At 38.0% G+C, this 17,235-nt stretch overlaps 1 non-coding gene across 1 annotated transcript; it reads right to left on the bottom strand.

The window, feature by feature from the left end:
* Window positions 1-16,779: 16,779 nt before the first annotated feature.
* On the bottom strand, window positions 16,780-16,941 carry LOC112302655 (U1 spliceosomal RNA). The gene has a single exon (XR_002974590.2). It is a non-coding gene; the product is annotated as a U1 spliceosomal RNA (small nuclear RNA).
* Between the last annotated feature and the right edge of the window lie 294 nt (window positions 16,942-17,235).

Consider the following 17,235-nt stretch of genomic DNA (forward strand, 5'->3'; position numbering starts at 1 on the left):
CACACAAAATAGATTTTAAAACAAAGGCTATAACAAGAGACAAAGAAGGACCAACCAACTCCATTTCTGAGTATTTATCCAAAGAAACCCAAAACACTAAGCCAAAATGACATATGTATCCACATGTTCATTGATTATTATTTACAATAGCCAAAATATAGAACAAACCTAAGTGTCTATCTATAGATGAATGCACAGAGAAGCAGTGGTACATATGTATATAGTGAAATGTGACTCAACCATAAAAGAGAATGAAGTTTTGCCATCTGCAACAACATGGATGGACTTAGAGGGTATTATGATATGAAAAATGTCATGTAGAGAAAGGCAAGGCCCAGATGATTTCACTTAAACATGGAATCTAAAAAACAAAATAAACAAATAAGCAGAGCAGAAACAGATTCATAGATACAGAGAATATTTTGATGGTTGCCAGATGGGAAGGATTTAGGGGGATGGCTAAAAAAGTTGAAGGGATTTAGAAGTACAAATTGATAATTACAGAATAGTCCCAGGGATGTAAAGTACAGCATAGAAGTACAGTCAATAATTTTGACATAACTATATGGTAAGATGGGCACAAGATTTCTCAGCATGATTACTTTGTAAGTTATATACATGTCCAATCATGGGGTTGTACATCTGAAAGTAATATAATATTGTACATAAACTGTAAACTTTCTCTTTAATTTATTGACTCTTACAATAAATTGTATTCTCTTACAATGTTATTGGCTATATCCCCTATGCTGTACTTTACATCCCTGTGATTATTTTTTGACTACTGCTTTGTACTTCTTAACTGCTTCATCTCTTTCATTTGACTTCCCAATCCTCCTCCCCTTTGGCAACTGTCAGTCTGTTCTCTGTCTGTATAAGACTGTTCCATTTTGTTTGTTCCTTTGTTTTTCTCTTTAGATTACACAAGTAAGTTAAATCATATGGCATTTGTCTTTCTCTGTCTGACTTATTTCACTTAGCCTAATAACTTCTACATCCATCCATGCTGTCACCAATGGTAAGATTTCATTCTTTTTTATGATTGATTCCTGTGTATATATGTACCACCACATTTTTTATTTTCTTTTCTACTTGTGGGTACTTGGATTGCTTCCATAGCTTAGCTATCATAAATTATGCTGCAATTAACATAAGGGTGCATATATTCTTTCAAATTAGTGTTTTGGGTTTCTTTGGATAAATACCCAGAAGTGGAAATGCTGTGTCATAAGCCAGTTCCATTTTTAATTTTTTGAGAAATCTTTATACTCTTTTTTATAGTGGTTGCACCATTCTGCATCTCTTCCACCAATGCACGAGGGTTGCCTTTCCTCCATATCCTTGCAAATACTTATTGTTTGTTGATTTATTGATGATAGCCATTCTGACAGGTGAGAGGTGTTATTTTATTGTGGCTTTAATTTGCATTTATCTGATGATTGGTGATATTATATTTTCATATGTCTATTGGCCATTTGTATATCCTCTTTGGAGAAGCGTTTATTCAGGTCCTCTGTCCTTTTTTTTTTTTGGTGTTTAATTATATGAGTTCTTTATAAATTTTGGTTATTAACCTCTTATCAGATGTATCATTGGCAAACATGTTTTCCCATTCAGTAAGTTTTCATTTCATTTTGTTGATGGTTTCCTTTTCTGTGTCTACATGTCTTAGTTAATGTAGTTCTATTTGTTTAATTTTATTTTGTTTCCCTTGTCTGAGGAGATATATGAAAAAAAAGATTGCTGAAAGAAATGTCAGAAATTTTACTGCTTGTGTTTTCTTCTTGGAGTTTCATGGTTTTTAGTCTTACAGTTAAGTCTTTTAAAAAGGTGGGTGTTTCTGCATGCTGTTCTTCTCCTTTCTGCTGGATAGATGCTGATGCCTAGGACATCCATTAATCTAAATCATTCTATGGTGTGCAGAGATTCACTACTCACCTGATAGTAGGAACACCAATGTTGGACTTGTATATAAACAAGAAATAAATTTATATTCTTTAAAGCCCTTGAAATTTAGAGTTTACTTCTTAGAAGAGCCAGTGTAACCCAAACTAATAGAGACTACAATTATTTGAGTCGGGGCCAACATTGCCATCTAAAGTTAAATTAGATAAATTAAAATCTGTACTCTATTATATTTGAAACAGAGTTCCTTTAAGTATCCAAAAATTTTGCAGACAATAATGCTATTTCTTAATCACAAGATGATGGGTTTCATGCTACAACCGAAGAACCCAAAGATAGTCTTCTTTCTTCTTTTTTTATACAGTATTTATTTATGGTCTCCCTTTTTCAAAACTGCAATCATGTTGTAGATATTAATCCTTAAGCCAATATTTTTACTTAATCACACATTGTACTAAAACACACACTGTAGAATATTTTTTCCATGTCAACAAACACAGATCAGTAGTAACTGGTTCTCAGAGAGGTCATTCTGCTTCATAATGGGAGTCTTTTGAAAATTTTGGGGGGCTTTTGGAGGGGGTCCTGTAAGTTAATGGGTAGAGACCTAGGGATGCTGGACATTCTATATGGTGGATTGAATCCCTTACCTGATTCCTCTCCTTTTCATAATATGATGTTATGAAAGAATTATTACTGATGATAGTAAGGCAATTATATGCTTTTTAATAAAATGAAAGGAAGACATATTAAGAACAACAGAGACATGATAAAATGCAGCAGCAAAAATAACTTTGAATATGTTTTGTGTTGTAAGGCAAGGGTGAAGTCGTCAAGAACGACAAACTTGGGCTTGTACGTTGGTTTTATCTCTTACAACCTGGGCACTTTTAGATGAGGTTCTTAATATTTACACCACATCTGTAGAATAATGCTCCCTTAGACTTTGTCTTTGTTGTGGCTGTTGTTTTTGTTTGTGATGGTGGTTGTGGTGATGGTGGTTGTGTTTATATGTGCATGTGAGAAAAAGTTAGAGAGGGAGAGAGAGAGAAAGACATATCAGGTGTCAGCATAGTGTCTGGAATACAGTAACCTCCGATTCTACTTAGTTATTACGCCATAATAAAAATAAAATAAATAAAAGAAAAATTATTGAATTGACTTTTCTTAGCAAAGTTTGAAAATGTGACTTTAGCGTGTTGTGAACCAAGTAACATATGAAAGGACAGCCTGGTATACACTGGAGGTGCTTGAAGGAAATATTCCCATTTGACTACCCAGAATAACAATAGTTACAATAAAGAAAAATACATAACAGTGCTCACGATTGCCTTCACCTGGAAAGACCGTCCTCCTTCCCCAGTAACCAGGCTCATACTGTTTCTCTAACTGTTGCTCAAAGACCACCTCCTTTAGGACCACACAGTCTGTTAGGTAACCCTCATGTGGGCACCTGCTGCCCTTGGGCTGCATCTGCCATAACTTCTGCCACCACGTTGTAAAAGTTAGCTTACCTGAGCTCATTTTCTCACGTGAGCATTAAGTACGGTTTCTGACCATGGAGGTAGAGACCGAATTAGATAGGAATCTGAGGAGTAGGTGAAACTAGATTAAAAAATAAAAAAGCAAAAGGCTGAGGATCCAGAGCAATGGGAGGAGGAACTCATATTTAGATACAGCACAAAGAAGCATGGATGTTGGAAAGCGTGGAGTGAGCGGCGCAAGTTTTTGAGTTTAATTTAATCATGAAGTGAATGAGTGTGATGAGCTGGAATGTCATTTGAAGAAATATAGCGAGGTGTTATAATTTGAGTTCTAGATTAGTTATTTAGATATTTATTCTAAAAGGAATAGGCAACCCCAAGAGGTGTTTTTTTTTTTTTTTAATAATGTAAATGACATAAGGCTGTGCTTCTAAAAATTACTCTGGCAGTGACGGATGGGGCAGGTTGTAGAGGGGATTCCTTATAGTATGGAATCTAGCTGGGAAACTCTTACATTGGCAATGTGAAACATTAATACTCCTAAACCAAGGCAGTGAACGATATTTATTCATTTTTAAGGGTGCCAGGAAAGGCTTTTATACTTACTGTAAAATTTACCAAATCTGTGTCAGTACAAATAAATGTTGTGTGTACATGGGTGGATGAGAGATATAATCTATCAAGTGGACTCAGAATTTTGTGATCTGCCAGAAAGGCAAGTAAAGCCTACTTTTGCCAAATACGGTGCTAACAGTGTGTACCCATGGCTTCACATTGATAGAGTGGAAAGTGTGCCCTCTGGAATGCAGGTAGAGTTATAAAGCCAGACTATGTTAAAATAAAAAGTATAGATATATCCAACCATTTGATTCTCTGCTTCATTCTCCAAGTATTCTCTGCTCCCAATGTAATTACAAGAAAGAGTAAATGAATCTCTTACACCAAGGTCAATAAACTTTAATAGTTTTTAAATGTTCACTTAGGCTAAGTCAGAAAGCCCACAGTGGGTAATGGCAAATTGAGGCGGCAATTATTCTGATCTGACATTTTGTGGATTATAATTCAGAAATAAGGTACAAGCCAAGGGCATGTTACTTCAGATAACACACTTTTTTGGAAAGTACTGTGAGGCATTAGGGGTGAATTACAGCCTCCAATAATCTGGGAAATGTGTTATCTATTGGTAGCAAAACTCTCTGGGTGTATTAATACCATATACATAGTGGTAGATGTACTAGTTGTGTATAAACTGATTGTACCATGTAAAACACATGTTCAAAACATGGTTGCTCTTGCAAGGTGGCAATGGCCTCTGATTCAGAAGCATCAGCTTTGCCATTATCAACTGATAGGTGGGTCGACCATGACTTCACTACTGTGAGCCTGTTACAGAACAGGCGGGGGGGGGGGGGTGGTTCACAATATAATATTATGGAAAGGATCCCCCCTTTCTCTCTCTGGGGGTCCCCTCTGACACCTACTAGGTTCGCACTGCCTGGTGCCAATGGAAAGACGTCTCTCAATGCCAGAGACTGGTGAAAAGGAAAGAAGTTATTTATTTAAAAGTTATACAGACTTAGAGTAATGACTTAATGTCTTCATTAAAATGCCAAAGTCCTCTAGAACACCCACAGATGCACAGTCCTTCCCTCTCCCTCTGCCCAGTCAGAGTACCATATCTCAGGGAAAGAAGTAGAAGTCTGTGATTTAGGTTCCTGGCGCCATCAGCTGTGTGGCTGCCACAATCTCCAGTTAATCCGAAGCCATGTGGCACCTTCTCATGGCCCACCAGCAAGTCCTTTCTCCCCTTTTCTTCCCAGCAAAAGTCTCTCCTGCTGCCTAAGCCGTGTGGCAAAAAGGAGCACCCCAAAACCACATGGTCCTCCCTCCTCTCCTTCAGAACCACGTGGTCCTCTCTATTCACTTCGCCAAAGCTGCGTGGTCCTCTCTCTTCACCCCCAAAACTGCATGGTCCTCTTTCTTCTCCTTCAGAACCATGTGGTCCTCTCCCTCTGGTATGGCTGCTGCCCCTGGGTTTAAATCCCAGCCCCAGTCTTCCTCTGCAGCCCCATTCCCGACTCCTCCTACAATCAGTTACACCTGCCAGCATTCCCTATCCTTCCAGCTTTACTGGGCTGCCATAGTAAGTCTGGGCAGGTGTGGCCCCATGGCACAGAGCCAATATTCTCCATGCTCTCACACAGGCACTGTAACCAGGGGGAGTTGCTTCTCAGTTACATCTTGGGTGGAAGTCACTCCCATCCCCCTGGCTCAAAGCAGGGCCACAGCTATTTAACATATCTGTGAAACCAGTTAAAGGTTATAGATGTGTTAAATGACCATGCCAGAGGTTAGCTGCACAGCTGTTGCTATGCAAAACAACTCTGAATGGCCCTGCTCCATGTGTCCCTTCCCCCAACTCAGGCTTGTGGGGGTGAGGACATCCTATATATATTTTTCTAGTATTGCCTGGACACCTTGAGTTCTGGACCCCATTACAAATCCTTATTTGGGGCTCTCCTCTTGGCTGTACCTTGTTTCAAGCCTTTATCAGAGAGGTATGAACAGGGAACTGGAGACTGTCCTCTTAAAACAATCCCAATTCTGTTTATTTTCAGTTGAGCCCTTATAATGACTCTTTCCATTGGAATGTTTGTATTTATGTAAATGAATGGAGTAAAGTAGTTTAATACTACATTTTTAATGTATAGCTTTTTTCACCCTTCTATATAATTTTGTCTGGTTTTCAGAATGTGACTGCTAGTTAATGGGTTTACATTTGATTGACAGAAAGTGATTTCTAGTTCAGCCACCATCAAACACCCTGGCACTTCATCCTCGAAGATGTTTCAATAGTTAAAGAGACTCTATTGGACAAAGAATCATTTTAAGCTGGCTGTTTCTTTCTCCTAGTGAGTACCATAGGGAGACGCACCAGGCGAAAAGAAACCATCTTTAATCTGTGCTGCTAAGGGAAATCAAAGGGAGTGAGTTAAAACCAAGTGTAGCTTCTTATGCTCATTGGAGAGCCTTTCTTTCTGCTCCATTTGATATAACAAATAAGATCCTCAAAGTAAGTCATGCACAGGTTCAGAACCCACTGCTCCTTGACCTTGGCTTCCTCCCTGCTTCAACAGCCATTCCTGGAATCCTTGTGATGTCAAATCACAAAGGTACTTGAAGTGTTCATACCCTGGGAACAGGGAGGATGTTTTATTTTTATATTCTTTTTCTGTGACTCTGGTAAAATAATATGAAATTCTTTTATGGCTCTATTTAAGGGTTTTTGAAAAATCTGTTGCATTTCAAAGCATGAAAGAGGTGATAACAAAATTTTTTTTTTCTCTTTCCAGCCATGGGGCTTTCTTAAGACTGTTTGCAGGGCCCCGGTGACAAGGTGCCAGCTTGTGTTCACTGCTGGAAGCTGTGGGGAGTTTCACTCCGCCCAGTAGACATGTATCTCCAGATGCAGTACATAAAACATTCCACACAACATGCATTTCTCAATATGAAACTTTATATTATAATTTAGGGTCTTGTAACATCTAAGAAAATTTTTTTTAAATTATCTTTTCTTCACAAGTTCCCTAAAATTAATGTTCTTCACTGAACATGCTGATAAAACTGCAATTAAAAATTAAATTTAGAAATGATAACATAATTATCAAAATTATCATCAATATTATTAGTAATGCTAACAAATGGCATCTATAGTAGTGAAAGCACTTTTTAAAATCTAAATGCTCTCATTCCTTGTTTTTCCATACCATGTAAAGTTTTACCCATCTGTAAAAAGCTCTCCTGTATCCTTAGATTTTCAATCAGACTGGCCAGCATTGTATATTTAAAATAAGAGCTATAGATTGTGAGATAAAAAGAAGGATAATGGAAACCAGTGGATTTAATTACATAATCATTCATTTGATACATTTTAATTATGTGCACTCTTCTAGTCACTGAGTGCAGTGATAATTTTTCAAATGAATTATCTAGATTTTTATATAAATCTTTTTAATAAATGACTTAACTATTTATACATTTAAATATTGAACAGTACATTTTAAAGAATCAACATATTTTTCAGCTTTATTGAGGCATAATTGACAGATAATATTGCAATATATTTAAAATGTACAATGTGATGATTTGATATATGTTCCCATCGTGAAAGGATTCCCATAATCAAGTTGGTTAACACATCCATCAGCTCACACAATTACCTTGCAATATATCTTTTCTGAGTGCCTATTATTTACCAGGCTTTAGCTTAGACTATTTGTAATTAGCATATACTTCTGCATTCCACAAAGAGAATCCAACAGGAAGAAGAAAGCAGTCAATCAATACTCAGAATACAGGGGAAACATGCTTTAGAATGAAAGTAACAATTGAGTGCTAGGATATTCAAGAGGGGTCTTATAGGGTAAAGAACATGACGCAGAAAGGCTTTGGACAACACGGGCAGAAGGAAGAGCACGGGGAAAGCTCAGAATGAGGAAAACCATGAAACAAATCTTTTTTGTTTGTTTTTGAAGGAATAGTCTGCTTTGTCTGGTGCTTGGTATGGGTATGGATAAAAGAAAATCCACTTAGAAAGGCTAGAGAGGGTCCCATTATGAAATGACATGAGAGCCAAGCTAATTAGTATATGTTATACTGTTAGCAAATGACCAGTAAAAAAGTAAGAAAAACAGTGTCTTAATGGAAGTTGTGTTTTAAAAACAAATGTTCTTTTAGGACATTATAATATTGGGACAAAACTAAAATGAAGGCAGAGAAACTACTTGGGAAGTTCTTGTAATTATACTCCAAAAACATCATGCCAGAGGAATCGCCACATTAGATTTAACAGGTCAGTAGTGCAACACCCCAATCTGCTCCAGTCACAAGCAGCCACATCACACTGAGTCTGTTTCCAAGGCGATATGTTACTTCTGCAGGGGATAAAGACAAAAAAAAAGCAGCTACATTCAGAGACCAAAGGAGTATCTACCTGTTGTAAGAGTGATGAATGAGTTGTGAAAGGATATGAGAGAAGCAGGAAGATGGCAGCGAGGTCGGCGAGTTTATCTTGCACTGTCACCCAGAGCCAAGCTGAAAATAAAAATAAAGAGGGGAATATCCACACAAAATAAACAACTGAGGGCTACTTGAGGAGGAGACACTTAACCAAGTGTGGAGGGGCTCCACCCGCAGGGCTCCCCCCTCCCACCAACCCTCACAGATGAAAATAAGTCTACCAAGACATGATCTGCTTGGGGAGGAAAGGTGGCCGACCTCTCAAAGGAGAAGGACCAAGAGCCTTTTCCTCAATGGGCTTTTATTGGGTTCAGTTTGCACAGGAACACAGGGTCTATACATAAAGCTCATCAATCATTGTCAGGCAGAAATGATCAAATAATAGATAACATTCAAAGAACTCTGAGGGCTTATTCTGAGTCAGGGTCTGATAGTTAAAGGGCTATAAAACTTTGGGGAACAAGCTCATTTCTTGCTTGGATCCTTATCATTTAGATTGAGGGTATTAGCAAAGTAGGTTTCACAGAATTTTATGCATTCTTTCTTAGGCCTAATTGCCCTGGGGAACCCGCCCTTTCCAGCACAGGGCCACATCCACGTCCAGCATTGTTTCAGGCTTAAGTCAGAGAAGGGAAGTATGGTGGCCAAGAGATTAGAAGACTTCTTGCAGACAGAATGAGGACTCAGTCTATGTCAAAGCCGAGGGGCAAGGGTCCATCACCCCCTTTTTCTATAGCCCCCCAAGTCTTTCCCTGAGGGCCTCTTTGTGACTGTTCCTGTCTTAGGTCGTCCCTCCCTTGAGGAATCTTACCCGTCATTGGCTAAGTGGTCATGCGCTGGGGGGCCAAGCAGGGTGAAGCAAAGTGGGCAGAGGGAGGTAAGCTTTGTCTCCCTAGTGGCTTAGGGTCCCAAGGTCTCACTCAGCCTTAGCCATGGGGGGTTACAGCTTCTGAAACTGGGCAGGGTGGTTCCCAACAACCAAGGATGGGTGTAAACCACCTTGTGATGAGTGGAAAGGGCTGGGATTCAAAAGGGGCTGACACTGCTTTCATAGGTGGTGGTAGTTGGCACCAATATTATGGCGGCAACACTGAGGTGGCTGCCCAGCTGAGGTGGCTTTCCAGGGAACCCAGTGAGGCCTGGACTTCAGACCTGGCTCCCAAGCACAGAGCACCAGTGTTGGGATGACCCAACCACACAGCAGCCAACGATGAAAGGCCACAGGCTTGTTTTGCCCACTGAGTAAAGACGGATCCTGCTGGAGACAAAGTCCTTTTTTCCTTTTTTCCCTTTCTTTTGTTCTAAGGGGGCAATGCACAGGTTTCACATTCCCAGTCACTTCCCCTTGGCTCAGGTGAAGGGAAGGCAGCATGGTCTGCAGTCAGGGAGGAGAGTCTGGAGTGGGAGAGGCCTGGGGAAGCAGCTGCTGGGCTCCCAGTGCTGAGATATAACACCATAATGCAGCAGCCATTTTTTCTGAGAAAAGCAAACTCCTGCCAGGGAAAAAACAATGACCCCATCCTGTAGGAAATCAATAGCCCCAACCTCTGAAAGCCTCATAGCACCATCCTCTGGAATCCTGCTTGCCACACCCTTTGAAAACCTTTGCTCCACTCAGCATCTTTCTTATTTTCCCTCAACTTGCATCTTACACCCTGCTGAGGAAACAGCAACATGGGCAGGTTCAGGGGTGTTAGTGACTGGATTTAGGGCACAGCCATTCCACACACCTTCCTGGGAACCAGACTGGTGCTTCCCCTTCACATGAGTGCCTAGGAACACCATCAGACCCAAATTCTGGGCTCTGGAGACCCCACCTGCTAACCTACTATTAGGGGCTTCACCCTGACTGTTCAGGGAAATAATCTGGGACAGACCCAGACATGTGAACACACATACAATCTTCCCTTGAGTCTGAAGGACACCTCTCACAGAAGGTCCAGGGGGCCCATCCTCCCAATTTCATCAGAAGCCCTCTCAGAAACAGATAGCTCAGTAGCCAGAGGAAGACTAATGGCAGGAACACAGGCAGAGGCAGGTGGAGGCCGTGATTGCAGTGTTCTTGGCCTTAGTTGACTCACTGCTGAGCCCTGTACTGATAAAAACCCAGCCATACAGAGCAGTGAGGACCATCCCAGATGCAGAAAAGCCTGAAGGAGACAGCCACAGACTATGGATCGCTTGTAGCTTTGGACAGGCTGCCCAGAGCTAGATAGGGACAGCACCAGACATTGGTTTAGATAGCTTTAGAACACCAGATGCATATCCAAAAGGAGAAGCCAACAGGCAAAGCACTGAACTCTGCTGACACAAATTCCACCTTTTCCATTATTTGAGTTATTTTTTTTTTGCGTAGCCTTTTAATATTACTTCACTTTTTTCAACTTCGTTCCTATTTTTTACTATTTTTTTTATTTCAAGTCTCACATTTTACTGTTCCATTTTTTAACTCCATTTTTCTTTCTTCCTTTCCTTTCTTATGTTTGTTTTAAAATTTATTTTTCCCTTTCTTCACCTCATTTCTATTCTTTCTCTTATTATTTCTCCTCCCTCTATCCTGTCAAAATCATTTTTCATTGCTTTAGTCATTGCAAACTATTTCTTTCTTTCTTAAAATAGTTTTATTCTCCCACTTTTATTAATCTTTGCTCATTTGCTGTTGATATAGATGTTTTTGTTTTTGTTTAATTTTGTTCCTATATTTTCACTATTTTTTATTTCAAATCTTATATTTTATTCTTTATCTTTTTTTACTCTACTTTACTTTCTTCCTTCCCTTTCTCATATTCATTTTAAATTGTATTTGCCTTGTTTATATTCCATAATCTTATTATGATATAATAAGATTCTCCTCCCTCTACTTTCTCAAAATAATATATTTTTTCTTTTAGTCATCTCAGATTCTTTTTTTCTTTCTTATAATATTCTTATTCTCTTTTAACCTTTATAAATATCCTTATTTTTCACTGATATTGCTCTTGCTGGGGGGCGGTATTTTTGCTGGTGTGGGTTTGTTTTCTGTGTTGCTTTGTTTTGTTCAGTCGGCACCTGTACAACAGCATACAAGATGCAGTGGGAGCTCAGACTCTCAGCCAGCCAGCCAGAAGGGAAGACCCACCAACAAACTAGCCAACAACAGTTACAACCCAAATCAACAGAAAAGCACACATAAACTGCATAAAGGGAATCCCTAGAGCTTACAGCTCAGGAGATCAAGGAGACACATCACTAAGTCCCATAGGACTCGTATCACAGAAGGCCGTGCCATGAAGACAGACAGTCAAAACAGATCCATTTAATATGAGGAAACAAACAAAAAGCCACTTAAAATAGGGAGACAAAGAAACAACTCCCAATCAAAAGGAAGGAGTCCCCAGAAAAAGAATTAAATGAAATCGCAGCAAGCCATTTATCAGATATATTGTTCAAAGTAATCATTTTAATGATGCTCAAGGAACTTAGTTTGAAATAAAAGAAACTGTATGGGACCTACAAGAAACTTAGTGGGAACTACATCAGCATGCAAAAAGACATAGAAACTATGAATAAGAACCATGTGGAAATGAAGAATATAATATCTGAATGAAGAGTACACTAGAAGATATTAAAAGTAGGCTAGTTGGAACAGAGGAATGAATCAGTGAGATGGAACACAAGGTAGAAAAAAGATGCAGTCAGAGCAACAAAACAAAAAAAGACTCAGAAAATAAGGACAGTGTAAGGGTAATTTGGGACAACATGAAAAGTAACAATATTCACGTTATAAGGATACCAGAAGGAGAAGAAAGGCAGTAAAGGATAGAAAACATGTTTGAAGAAATAATGACAGAAAACTTCTCTAAATTGGTGAAAGAAAAAGTCACCCAAGTTCAGGAAACATGAGAATCAAAATCTACATGAACCCAAAGAGGCCCACTCAAAGATAGATCATATTTACATAGAAAAAATTAAAGACAAAGAGAGAATCTTAAAGGCAGCAAGGAAGAAACAACTGGAACAAGGGAGCTATGATAAGGTAATCAGCTGATTTCTCAAAAGAAACACTACACACCAGGAGGGACTGGCATGAAGTATTCCTAGTAATGAAAAGCAAGGACCTTAAATCAAGACTACTTTATCCATCAAGATTCTCATTTAAAATAGTCAAAATAAAGAGCTTCCCATATTAAAAAAAAAAGACTATAACAGTACATCTCTATAAAACCAGCAGTGCAAGAGATGCTAAAGGGACTGCATTAAGAAGAAGAAGAAATAGGGAGAGAGAGGAACTCAAGTGAAATGAGAAAAGAAGGCAATAAATAAGTACCTGCCAAATATAACATTAAAAGTAAATGGATTAAATGCTCTAATAAAAAGGCATAGGGTAGCTGAATGAATAAGAAAATACAACCTGCATATATACTATCTACAAAGAGACCCACCACAGAACAAAAGATCTACCCAGGATGAAAATGAATAGATAGGAAAACATATTTTGTGCAAATGGACATGAGAAAAAAATGAGGCAGCAATACTTATTTTAGACAAAATAGATTTCAAAACAAAGGTCATAGCAATATACAAAGATGGTCATGACATAACACTTAAGGGAGTAGTCCAAAAAGAGGATATAGCCTTTGTAAATATAAACGTACCTAATATAGGAGCACCTACTATATAAAGAAAATCTTGAAGGACTTTAAGGAAGAGATAGACAACAACACAGCCATTGTAGGAGATTTTAACACCCCACTGTCAACAATGGACGGATCTTCCAGACTAAAAGTCAACAAGGATACAGTAGCATTAAAAGACAGTCTAGATCAAATAGATTTAATAGATTTTTACAAAACATTTCACCCCAAAGAGGAAAAATATACATTCTTCTCAAATGCACATGGATCATTCTCAAAGATAGACCACATGGTAGGACAGAAAACAAGGCTCAACAAATTCAAGAAAATTGAAATTTTATCAAGCATCTTCTTTGAACACAAAGGCTTGAAACTAGAAACCAAGTTAAAAAAAAAACACTCAAAAACATTCAAATACATGGATGCTGAATAACATGTTATTAAATAATGAATGTGTTAACAATGAGATCAAGGAAGAAATCAAAAAGTGTCCGGAAACAAATGAAAACAAAAACACAACAACCCAAAACTTATGGGACTATGAGGGAAGTTCATAGAAGTTCAAGAAGATGGAAAAATCCCAAATAAAGAATCTAACCCTGAATCTCAAAGGACTAGAAGAACAACCAGCAAAGCCCAGATCAAGCAGAATGAAGGAAATGATCAAGATCAGAGCAGAATTAAATGACATAGAGACTAGAAAAATAATTCAAAGGATCATTAAATCCAGGAGCTGGTTATTTGAAAAAATAAACAAAACTGACAAACCATTAATCTGACCCATCAAGAAAAAAAGAGAGAAGACCCAGATAAATAAAAGCAGAAATGAAAGAGGAGCACTAACAATGAATACCCCAGAAATACAAAGGATTGTAAGAAATTACTATGAACAACTATATTCCAAGACATTGGACAACCTTGGTGAAATAAATACATTTCTAGAAACATACAGTCTTCCAAAACTGAATCAAGAAAAAGCAGAAAACGTGACTAGACCAATAACAACTAGCAAAATTGAAGCAGTAATCAGCAAACACCTGGCACACAAAAGCCCTGGACCAAATTGCTTCACAGGTGAATTTTATCAAACATTCAAAGAAGAACTAACACACTTCTCAAACTATTCCAAAAAATTCAAGAGGAGGGAAGACTCTCAAACTCTTTTTATGAGGCCAGTATTATACTAATTTCAAAACTAGTTAAAGACACAACAAAGAAATAAAGCTACAGGCCAATATCTCTGATGAACATAGATGCTAAAATTCTCAACAAAATATTAGCAAACTGGATCCAGCAATACATTAAAAAGATTATACATGATGATCAAGTGGGGTTTATTTCAGAGATACAAGGATGGTACAATATTCACAAATCAATAAATGTAATATATCACATGAACAAAATGGAAGATAAAAATCACATGATCATGTAGATGCTGAAAAAGTATTTGATCAAATTTAGCACCATTTATAATAAAAACACCCAACAAAGTGAGAATATGGGAACACATGTCAACATCGTAAAGGCCATATTTGAAATATCTACAACCAATATCATACTCAATGGGCAAAAACTAAAAGTGTTTCCCTTAAGATCAGGAACAAGACAAAGTTGTCTGCTTTTACCACACTTATTTAACATACTACTGGAAGTTCTAGCCATAGCGATCAGATACGAAGTAGAAATAAAAGGCATCCAAATTGGAAAGGAGGAATGAATGATGACAGTTTTACTTCCTCCTTGTTCATGGATTGGAAGACTTAAAATCATTAAATTGTCCCTACTACCCAAAGCAACCTATAGGTTCAACACAATTCCTATAAAAATACCAATGGCATATTTCACAGATCTAGAACAAGTATTTCAAAATTTTACATGGGGCCAAAAAATACCCCAAAGAGCCTGAGCAATCTTGAGAAAGAAGAACAAATTAGGAGGGATCATAATACTTGAAATGAAATTACACTACAATACTACTATAATCAAAACAGTATGGTACAGGCATAATAACAGACACATAGATCAATGGAACAGAACAGAGAGCCCAGAAATAAACCCATGTCTCTATGGCCAATTAATATTTGACAAAGGGAGCATGAGCATACAGTTGGGAGTAAAAACAGTCTTTTCAATAAATGGTGTTGGGAGAGCTGGACTGGCACATTAAAAAAAAATGAACGTAGACTACCAGCTTACACCATACACAGGAATAATGGGAAACTCAAAATGCATAAAAGACTTAAATATAATTATGACACTATAAAATCCTAGCAAAAAACATAGGCAGTAAAGTTTCAGATATCCCATATAACAATATGTTTGCCAATTTATCTTCTGGGGTAAAGGAAATAAAGGAAAAAATAAACAAATTGACTAAATTAAAAAGCTTTTGCATGGCTAAAGAAATCATCATCAAATGAAAAGGGAATCAACTGTATGGGAGAACATATTTGCCAATGATACAATGGACAAAGTTTAAATCTCCACAATATATAAAGAACTCATATGACTCAACACCTGGAAGACAAACAATCCAATTAAAAAATGGGCAAGGGACCTGAATAGACACTTCTCCAAGGAGGACATAGAGAGGGCCCAGAGACATTTGAAAAGATGCTCAGCATCACTAGCCATCAGAGAGATGCAATTTAAAACCACAGTGAGATATCACTTCATACCTGCCAAAATCACTATCATTAATATATCAACAAACAACTGCTGGCAAGGGTGTGTAGAAAAGGGAACTCTAGTGCACTATTGGGGGGAATGTGAATGGTGCAGCCAGTATGTAAGACAGTATGGAATTTCCTCAAAAAATTAAAAATGGAACTGCCTTTTGACCCAGAAATTCCACTGCTGGGATTGTATCCTAAGAATCCCAAAACACCAATTCCAAAGAATTCATGCACCCTTATGTTCATAACAGCTCATTTTATAATAGCCAAGAGTTGGAAACAGCCTAAGCGGCCATCAGTAGATGAGTAGATAAAAACAAAACAAAACAACTGTGGTACATTTATACAATGAAATACTACACAGCAGAAAAAAAAAGAAGGAATTCCTACCTTTTGCGACAGCATGGATGGACCTGGAGACTAAGTGAAATTATGCTAATTTCACTTATTATGCTAAGTGAAATAAGCCAGTTGGTGAAAGACAAATACCATATGATCTCACTTAGAAGAAGAATCAAATGAATAAGATAAACTAATGAGCAAAAGGGAACCAATGGAACAGAATTATGGAATAGACTGACACTGGTGAGAGGGGAGAAGAGAGGTAGGGACTGTTTGAAAGAACATGAAAGAATTAGTCAAAGGACATGTATGAAGAACTTGTGGAAATGGAGAACATGGAGATCAGTGTGGGCATTGACTGTGAAAGTGGGGGTGGGCTGGGCAGAGGGAGGTGAAAGGGGAAAAATTGGGACAACTGTAACAGCATAAATAATGACATTATTAAAAAAAGATATGAGAGACTGGTGAAGATGATGATTGATAAAAGACTTCTGAATTTGGCAAAGTCTCAGTAGGTGACAGGTTATACCATGCTCTTCTTGAAACATCCTTTGTTGTCTTTTAATATTTTTTATTGGGATTTCTTTTGTGCTCTGAAAGTCATCTGAACGAAGTTACAAATGCAAGTTATGCCACTTTGTTCCTTAATTGGCACTGTGCTCCAGTTTCCAGACACACTATATTTTTTACACGAATGAGTTGTCTTTAGTTGTTTCTTTAGTTTTTTTTTTTTTTTAACTAGGGGAGACTGCAAATGCCACCCCCCACCACCACAGATTACGCAGTCGAGTTTCCCACATTTGGAGAAGTCACAGGGGCCAGCACATCCGGAGTGCGATGGGTGAGCCTCGTCCTGGGAAAACCACCTTTGTGGTCACAGTATCTCCCCTGCCAGGTAAGTATCTTTATTTGTTTTTAAATAAAGGCCTTAAGGGAACCAGCACCATAAGTTATTTTTTCAGTGGCATTTTTTCTTTTATCGTTTCATGGACCATGTAATTGTATAAAGTAATATTACCTTTTTTCCTTAGCACTATTTTCCATAGACTCCTGTACATCTGTAGTGATGGTCCTCTATGTCAAAAAGGAAGAAAATGTTTCCTTTATCCTGATGCAACTCTATAAAACTGGGCCTCGAGATGTCAATTAAAATATGCAACGACACTAGAAGTGAATAATTTGTATTTACATATATGT

The sequence above is a fragment of the Desmodus rotundus genome, chromosome 2 (genome assembly GCF_022682495.2).
Source record: "Desmodus rotundus isolate HL8 chromosome 2, HLdesRot8A.1, whole genome shotgun sequence".
In the NCBI taxonomy this organism is placed as follows: Eukaryota; Metazoa; Chordata; class Mammalia; order Chiroptera; family Phyllostomidae; genus Desmodus; species Desmodus rotundus.